Source organism: Fukomys damarensis, unplaced genomic scaffold (genome assembly GCF_012274545.1).
Source record: "Fukomys damarensis isolate Sample0158 unplaced genomic scaffold, DMR_v1.0_HiC HiC_scaffold_39, whole genome shotgun sequence".
Taxonomy (NCBI): Eukaryota; Metazoa; Chordata; class Mammalia; order Rodentia; family Bathyergidae; genus Fukomys; species Fukomys damarensis.
In genome coordinates this window covers 62,820,076-62,829,144 of record NW_022900951.1, presented here as the reverse complement: position 1 = coordinate 62,829,144, position 9,069 = coordinate 62,820,076, and positions in this window count along the sequence as shown.

The window sequence follows — 9,069 nt, the reverse complement described above, 5'->3', positions numbered from 1 at the left end:
GATGATTTGTCATTAGAAACTATGGTAACAAAAAATTTTATAGGAAAATGTATTGAAAATGCTGAAAGAAATATATTAATGATTCTATATCTAACAAAATTTTCATTAAAAATAACATAAATTATACATTTCTTTAAGAAAAGAAATAAATAGCCACTAAAATAAGCTGCAATTAAAAGAGCTGCCTCACAGCAACAGTAAAATTTGACCTATGGTTTGAAAGAGAAGGACATTTGACAGTAACTTGAATCTGTACATATGTAAATATAAAAATATATGAATGTATTTTTGCTTGACCATTTCTTTTCCTATTTTATTTAAAAGACATATTCATAAAGCAGTAATTACAAAAGTATGTCAATAAGATGATAATGTATGAAAATATAGACTATATGTCAATAGTAACACAGAGGAAATTCAGATGATAGATTTATTCCAGCAAATTTTTGTATATTTTAAAATTAAAGTAGTTTTAGACAGAGCTAGATAGTTACTAGGTATTTAATTTAGTCCTCAAAGAAACTGCTATGAAAATAATTTTTAGAATGATTCATCATGGAAAAATAGGGGAGCCAGTGATGGTAATCACCTCTAATTCATTGTTGAAGAAAAGCAGTGACTCTGTGGCAGGGACAAAAGCAGTCTAATATGGGTAATAAAAGAAAAGACACCCAAGCTAGTAAAATCTAGAGTTAGAGGGTGGGACAGGGGAAACCAGTCCACTCCCAGATCATGGTAACCAAGCCCCACACTACAAGGTCTGGTACTTATGTCATCCTGAAAAGGGTCTGGGCTGATGGAGGAAGGGAGCAAGTCAGCCCTTCAGGGTGAATCTGGCACACTAAACCCAAGTCAAGCTGTTTTGTCCACTGGGAGAAGTAAAGTTAGACAAGTCCAACCCAGGAACTCAAAAAAGGTAAAAACAGAATGGGGTAAAATTTTATTGCCACGTACCATTGCTTCTACTATCAGAGCTTGTGGACAGGAGAATATTGGGGAGAAACTAGGTTCCCTCAACACAGACCATTTTAGTTAAAATAACAATAATATGCCACATATTTGCCTCAAATACAGCAACACTCTACCCATGATTGTCAGCTGCTTTTCATAGTGAGAGGGGGAAACTAGCAAAGACATCTCTGCAATAAAATCAGAAAATAACACAGTGACAGCATAATTTCTTGGCAACTAGAATGCAGAGAAAGACCGTTTCTGTTGGCAGAGCTGAAACAAACATTGGTGGTCAGAACCTAAGATAAATGCCTTTTGAAAATATAATAGGCAAGAAAAACCTGTGAGGGGAATGCCTTAAATCTGTGATATCCACCTTGCAAATTGATTAAAACATTCAGATCCTCAAAACTCTGAAGTAATGGGCATACCCATAACTTGAAAATGGGACACAAATTAAAGGAAGCAACAATCATCAAGGCTTCAGATAGGAAATTGTTTCAAACACAGGAGGAAAGGCAGGAGCTGACTTAAATGAGACAGTGACACCAGTGAAGAGAGAGCTGTGTGCAACATCTGGGTTATTGCTATAAAAACTACAGAGGTTTTCAATTCTATAGGTTTTTTTGGCAATTGTAGTTGTTGTAACCTTACTAATTTGTTGAATTTAAGCTATTCCGTTTGATTTTCATTGTTGTTTCTTTCTTTTTTTTCTATTCCTTTCTTTTCTCTGTTTTCAGTTTTCTTACTCTTCTTTCTTTTGGTTTTATTTTATTGGTATTGGACAATTATAATACTTTATTTTTCAAGAGTTTCCCATATGACCTATTTCCTCTTTTAGTGTGTCTTCACTTCTAACCTTCAACATGCTCTGGACTTTATTCTTAGCCTTTTTCTATCATTCAATATCTAGTCTTCTTATGTTCCATCCTATTCTCTCCATCAATCTAATGGCATAAATATAAAAGGAGAATGTGTAAGTACAATAAAGAATAAGAATTAACTAGTGCTACAAATTAAGCAGTACAATTTAAGGACATACCAAGGTAATCCTTAATGAAATTGGGTTAAGAAGAACCAAACAAAACTAACAACAAACACATGAATCGACACCAGAAAACTCATGGTCTCTTTTGGTCTCTAAATATAGTGCCACCCATCTTCATATATCCACATCTCTATACAAATAGTCTCCCAAAACACCTCTAAACCAGCCCTTTACCACAGCTGTAAAATAACTCCAACAGAATGTGACTTCCTGTATATTTTATTTTGACCAATTGACATATAACTTATAGCTCTCAGTTCTCTCTTCCCATTGACAGATCTGTTTCCCTTTAGCCTTCCACTCCATATCCCAACACCTCAAGCATTCCTGTGCAATATAGTAAGAAGTATCAACAAAAATGTGAAATTATTAAAATAAGTTTTAATGTTTATGAATGATATATGCTTGGTTCGACATCGTTACAACAATCAATAGAAATCCTCTACTTACAGCATAGTGACAAGGTACAACTTAATTAAAGTGAAAAGCAGGCAGTGGTGAACAATAGCCCTAGACAATGTGCCACACACATCAATGGAAAACAGGTTCTTACTAAAGTGGTCTTATATCAACACCAAACTCTTCTCACTCTATTTGACCTTAACCCTCAACACTGAAACACACACACACACACACACACACACACACACACACACCATAATATGAAAAAATAAGGCAATGAAAGTCCTCCAAACTCTCAATTCTCCCAAAGCACAGATCCAAAGGGTACAAATGGAAAGAAAAACAAACATCTGAAGTACAGCAATAGTAAATGATTTAAGAATAGCTAAATAAGTTCAAAGAGGGCATGACTCAAAAGATGATGGTACTAACATACAAAATGACCACTGTAGATATGAAAGAAATGAATAAATAAATGGAAGAGCTCTCCAAAATGGTACAAAATATGAATGACAAATTCACCAGAGATATAGACTCCATAAAAATGTGCCAGATAGAAACTCCTGAGATAAAAAAGCTGTAGAAATTTGTAAATTCCAAAGAAAACAGGGTTTTTCAAATTAAGGACAAAATAGAAAAATCACAACAAATTACTCTCAAGGAATTCTTATAAACAGTAAATGAACAAGAAAAATGTATTCAAAAGTTCCAAGATGATGCTAAAAAGAATTAACTAAGGCTTACTGTAGTTAGAAAAAAAAAGAAGAGCACATTGAATAAAATTTCATTTACAGAAATTAAAATAAGCTCATCAAATATGAGGAAAAATTTCAACATACAGGTAAGTGATGCTTAGAGAACAGCAATTACATATGATGAGTAAAGAAGCTTCCTGTAACATATCATAATCAAAATCCCAGGTGTTCAACAAAAAAAGAGAACCTTAAAAGCTATCACAGAAAGGCAAAAAAAAATCACATATAAAAATAAACCTAATAGAATTACAGCTAATTTCTCAACACAAACTTTGAAGGGCACTAAAGTTGGAGTGAAGTGATTCAATTCCTAAAAGCAAACAGCTTCAAACCCAGTCTAATATATTCTGCAAAATACTCTTTCAAACTGTATGGAGAAATAATACACTTTATGATGAAGAATTTAACAATGTACACGATTACCAAACTAGCACTCAAAAAAAACCACTCAAGAATATTCTAGACAGAGACAACAAGGGCATAAATTCAGGTGTAATGAATATATCAAGCAAGATAAGTAATTAAACAAAAAATGGAAAATAAAAGCATAAACAACAGCAGACTAGAGCAAAATACAGAACACAAAGTCTGTGGAATTCAAGGAAACTTCTTTAATTCAAAAAGATATCCATAGACTAGAAGTCAAAAGCTGAAAAAATATTCCATGAACCAAGACTTCAAAAGTAAACAGGGGTAGCAATCTTATTCTCAAAGTAAGTTTCAAGCTACAACTTATCAGAAGAGGTAAAGAATGTCACTGCATATTAGTTAAGGGAAGACTTAAATAGGAAGAGATAAGATTGGAAGTATATGTACACTGAAAATTGTTACAGATAACTTCATAAAACAACCACTGCTGCACATGAAAAACCAGATAAACACCAAGGCAATCATAGTGGGAAACCTCAATACCTCACTTTCATAAATAGATTAAATAAAACAAGCAAATATCAGAGTCGAACCACATCTTCAAACAATAGACATAATAGTGATCTATGTATGGAGTGTTCTACCCTACTACAACAGAATTTATCTTCTCAGTAGCACATGAAACTTTCTTTAACATAGACAGCATACTAGTCCATGAATCTTGCTTAGAGAAATGCAAAGGAATTAAAATCACCCTGTCAATGCTATTAAATTATTGTGCACTGAAATTGAAATCAATCACAAAAGAAACCATAGAAAATTTATAAATGCCTGGAAAACTAATAACACACTCCTAAACATTTAATGGGTAATAGGAGAAATCAAGAAAATAATTAAACATTTCCTAGAAACACGATACAATGCCCATATAACATAGCAGAACCAATGGAATTCAATGAAAGCAGTCCTAAGAGGGAAGTTTGTTGGCGTCAATGCCTATGGTTAGAAAAACAGAGTGAGCTTTAATAAATAACCTAATGGTGAACCTCAATATACTTGAAAAATAACAATAATTCAAACGCAAAACCTAGTTTAAGGAAAAAAACCCCTAAAGATCAGAGCTGAAATTAATGAAGTTTGTATTAAAAATAATAAAAGGAATCACTGAATCAAAGAGCACATTCTTTGAAAGGGTCAGGGATTTAGCTCAGTGGTTCCAGTGCCTGCTTTGCAAGCACAAAGACCCGAGTTCGATCCCAGGTACCAAAAAACAAACAAACAAAAACAAAAACAAAAACAAAAAGAACAAGAAACGAATAAATGAAATAAACACTTCATCAAACTTACCAAAAACAGGGGAGAAAGACTTATATATAAATGCAATTAGAAATATAAAAAAATGAAATCACAACAGACAATGCCAATGTCTAGTAGATCATTAGAAACTATTCTGAAACATTGTACTCTAATAAGTTGATATGTTACAAACCTGAAGTAATAAAAACAGTATGGTACTGGTACAAGAAGACACGTGGATAAATGGAACAGAATAGATGATACAGAAATAATCCCAGACACATTCACCACCTTTGACATAGGTGCCAAAATAAAACTGGCTATCTGTATGCACAAGATTACAGCTTGATCTATATGTCTTACTATGCACTAAACTAAAATCGTATTGGATTGTAGATGTAAATATTAAAACAGCAACTTTTAACCTACTGGAAAATAAGGTACTCTTGAAATCACAGGCATAAGGGGTGGAGGGGTTGAAGGGAGGGAAGGGGAATGGAGAAAAATAAGAACCAAGATGGTTTATGTAAAGGTGCACATTTCCAATGATGAATATCATTATATTGTAAAAAAAAAAAACTACAGGAATAGGCAAGGACATTTGGAACATAATCCCAAGTTTACAAGAAATAATATCAGGAATTTACAAATGTAATCATATGAATTTGTAAAGCAAATGCAGAGCAAAGTAAACAGTCAACAGAGAAAAAAAACAATCTACAGATAAAGAAAAAATTTTGTCCCCTATACTTTGCATAGAAACTAATATCTAGAGTATACAATGAAATAAAAAATTAGAATATCCAAAATAAAAGACCGAATCCAAAAATGGACAACTCAAATGAACAGACACTTCTAAAAAGAAGAAGAAGAAGGACAATAAACAAAACATATTCAAAGTCACCGTCCGCTAGAGGAATGCAAATTAAAACAACACTGAGATTACATTTTATTCCAGAAAGAAGAGCAAACAACAAAACATCAAATGATGACAAATGCTGTGGTAAGGCTGTGGTGAAAAGGGAACACTTCTACATTGTTTTGGGGAATATAAAATAATATAACCATCATGAAAGTCAGTATGGAAATTCCTCAAAAACCATAGATAGAAATTTAATTTGACTAAGCTATCTGCCTTCTAGATATAGTCCTGAAGGAATTAAAGACATAATATTACAGTAATACATGCACACTAGTGTTTATAACAGCACAATTCACAATAGACTAATTTTAGATGCAGCCTATATGTCCATCAACAGTGAATGGATAAAAATGTGGTATTTACACACAATGGAATACTACTATTCTGAATCATTTGTGTGAAAATGAATGTACCATGAAAACATAAAACTAAGTGAAGTAAATCTAATGCACAGCTTAAATATCATATGGTTTTTTTCACTCAAGAAAACCAAAATATAAGTAAAATGCAAACTGAGTAAAAACTGGTGATGTTTATAGACAGTGCCATAAAAACAATAAATTTGATTTATATGTAGGAAAAAGAATGCACCCAAGACCAGACGTTTAAGTACAAGAAGTCAGACACAAAAGCCTAAATATTACAAGCTTTATTTTTTATAAGAAAGGCAAAGTATAAATAAACAAAATGGCAAAATATAAGATGGATAATAGGAAACGGAGACAAGGAGACAGAACTTTTGCAAAAGGGAAAGAAGCCAAAAGTTGGAGGGCAGGAGGAGGGAGGAAAGGGGATAAAAAAATTAAGACGTGTTATGTACAATTATCGTTTCCAAAATGAATGTAATCATTAGGTATTGCAAACATATACCAATAAAAAACTTTAGAAATATAATAAAAAACAAGAACATTAAAATGAGACACTAAAAAATGTACTTAATACAAAATTAGGTTTTAGAAGATATGGAATAAAAAGATATCAGTGAGCCAAAAACATAAAAGGCAAATCATAGATTTTAATCTATTACTACGTTGTTTTAAGTCAAATAAATACTCTAATTAAAATCAAATGTTGACAGATTAAGCACATTAGCCAAAAATATGCTATCCACAAAAGACGTATTTCAGGGGCTTGAATTGAAGTTCAGTGATAGAGCTTATGTTTAGCATGTATAAAAACTTGGGTCTGACCCCAGAGCTGAAAAAATGGACATACTTTACATTCAAAAACACAAACAGAGACTCTGCCAAAAACATGTATACACACTTCAGGGAAAGAAAAATAGCATGTTTTTTCAACAGATGCTGCTACCCTTCTATAGGAAACCCTAGAGGATATCATATATCCTAGAAAACCCACTATACTGCTGACCCTTAGAGAAGAAATTGAAAATGTATGTACAGCAATCTCAATGACCAAGGTTACCTAAGCAGCAGTTTGCAGTGCTAATAAATGTCTGAAAGCTAATGGCCAACATTTTGATCACCTCTTGTAACTATAGAAGCTATAGGTATCTTTTATTTGTCTCATGATGTCTCAATAAATTTATTATTAAAATGTTTGTACAATTTTTTATTTTCCTGAAGTGTGAATACAACCTTTTGGTGGACTCTCTAGATTGAAATCAAAGGATGGACAAAAGCCAATGTTGGCAAGGATGTAGAAAAATTGGAAGCCATTTAAAAGCAAAAGGACCTAAGTCCAATCCCCAGTCTAAAAAAGGCGGGGGGGAATTATAGGTACATACATTGCAGGTGTTGGTGGGTAAGTAAAATATTGTTGCCATTTTGGAAAATAATCCAGCAGTTCTTCATTTAGTTAAATGCAGTCTGATTATATGACCCAGAAATTCAACTCATAGGTAGATAGCAAAGAAAATGGCAAATAGGTTCACAAAATGTATATATTTATATTAATACTGGCATTTTCTAATGGCTAAAAAGTAGAAACTCAAATATCCATTCAATAGTACATTAAATAGATAAATAGCTTTCTTATGTCCAAATGATGGAAATTATTCATCCATGAAGGGAAGAATATAATGACACTCTGCTTCATGAATGAACTCCTAAAATCTTCTAATTGAAAAAAACTAGGCAACAAAAGCCATATACCATATTATTTCACTCATATGATATATACAGAATAAGCTAGTCATTTGAGGGGAAAGATCATTTGGAGAGTGACTGGAAAAATAGTTCAACTTCATTCATGCCCCATAATAGCATGCACAAGGCCTGTGATCAATCCCCAGTACAGGAAAAAATAAGTAAGAGAAGAAGAAGAAGAAGAGGAGCAAGAGAAAAAGGAGGAGGAGGAAGAAGAAAATAATCTAAAAAGACACATAATGACTAATAAGATTAACAAGTTCAAAGTTGTAATAAATCTTATAAGAAAATATTTACTAGCTACTCTTCTGCTAGAATATTAATATCTAGAAATACATAAAGAACTAAAAAACCTAACACCAAAAATAATTCAATTAATAAATGGGCAAATGAATTTGAAAAACTTCTCAAAAGAAGAAATACAGAGCAGCGACCCTCTGGCAGGCCCACCCCTTTGACCCAGCTCAAATATATTCTTTCCTTAAACAAACAAACAAAAAAATCTAGCACCTGATAGTTCCACTCCTAAATTTTGAAGAACTTTTAAAACAGAACAAACACTAATTTCCCTTGTTATTCCAAATACTTAAAAAAAGTAAACTCTTCCAAACTCATTTTACAAAGCCACCATTGCCCTGTTACCAAAACTAGGTAAGAATTCAACAACAAAAGAGAATTACAGGCCAATATACCTGATGAATATATATGTAAATACCCTCAACAAAATAATAGCAAGCAGAATTCAGCTACCCATTGAAAAGATATTTCACCATATTACACAGTGAGTTCTAGGTCAATCTCAACTACATAGTGACACCCTGTCTCAAAAAACCAAACCAAAACAAAACAAAACAAAAAGAAGATACTTCACCATAACCAAGTGGAACACATTCTAGGGAGGCAGGTTTGGTTTATCATACATAAGTCAATAAACAATGATATGTCACTGAAGAATTGAAGGATAAAAACTTATGATCATTTCAATAGATGCAAAAAAACATTTGACAAATTCAATATCTCTTCATGACAGACAAAATCCCTCAACAAATTAAGACAAAAGGAAAAGAATCTCAACATAAATAGTCTTATATTGAAAGCTTTTTCTCTAAGCAAAAAGGCAAGGATGTCTATTTCACCACTAGAATTCATCATGACACTGAAAGTCCTAGCTAGAACCAAGAAGCAAAAGGAAAAACCAAAAAAAAAAAAAAAAAAAAA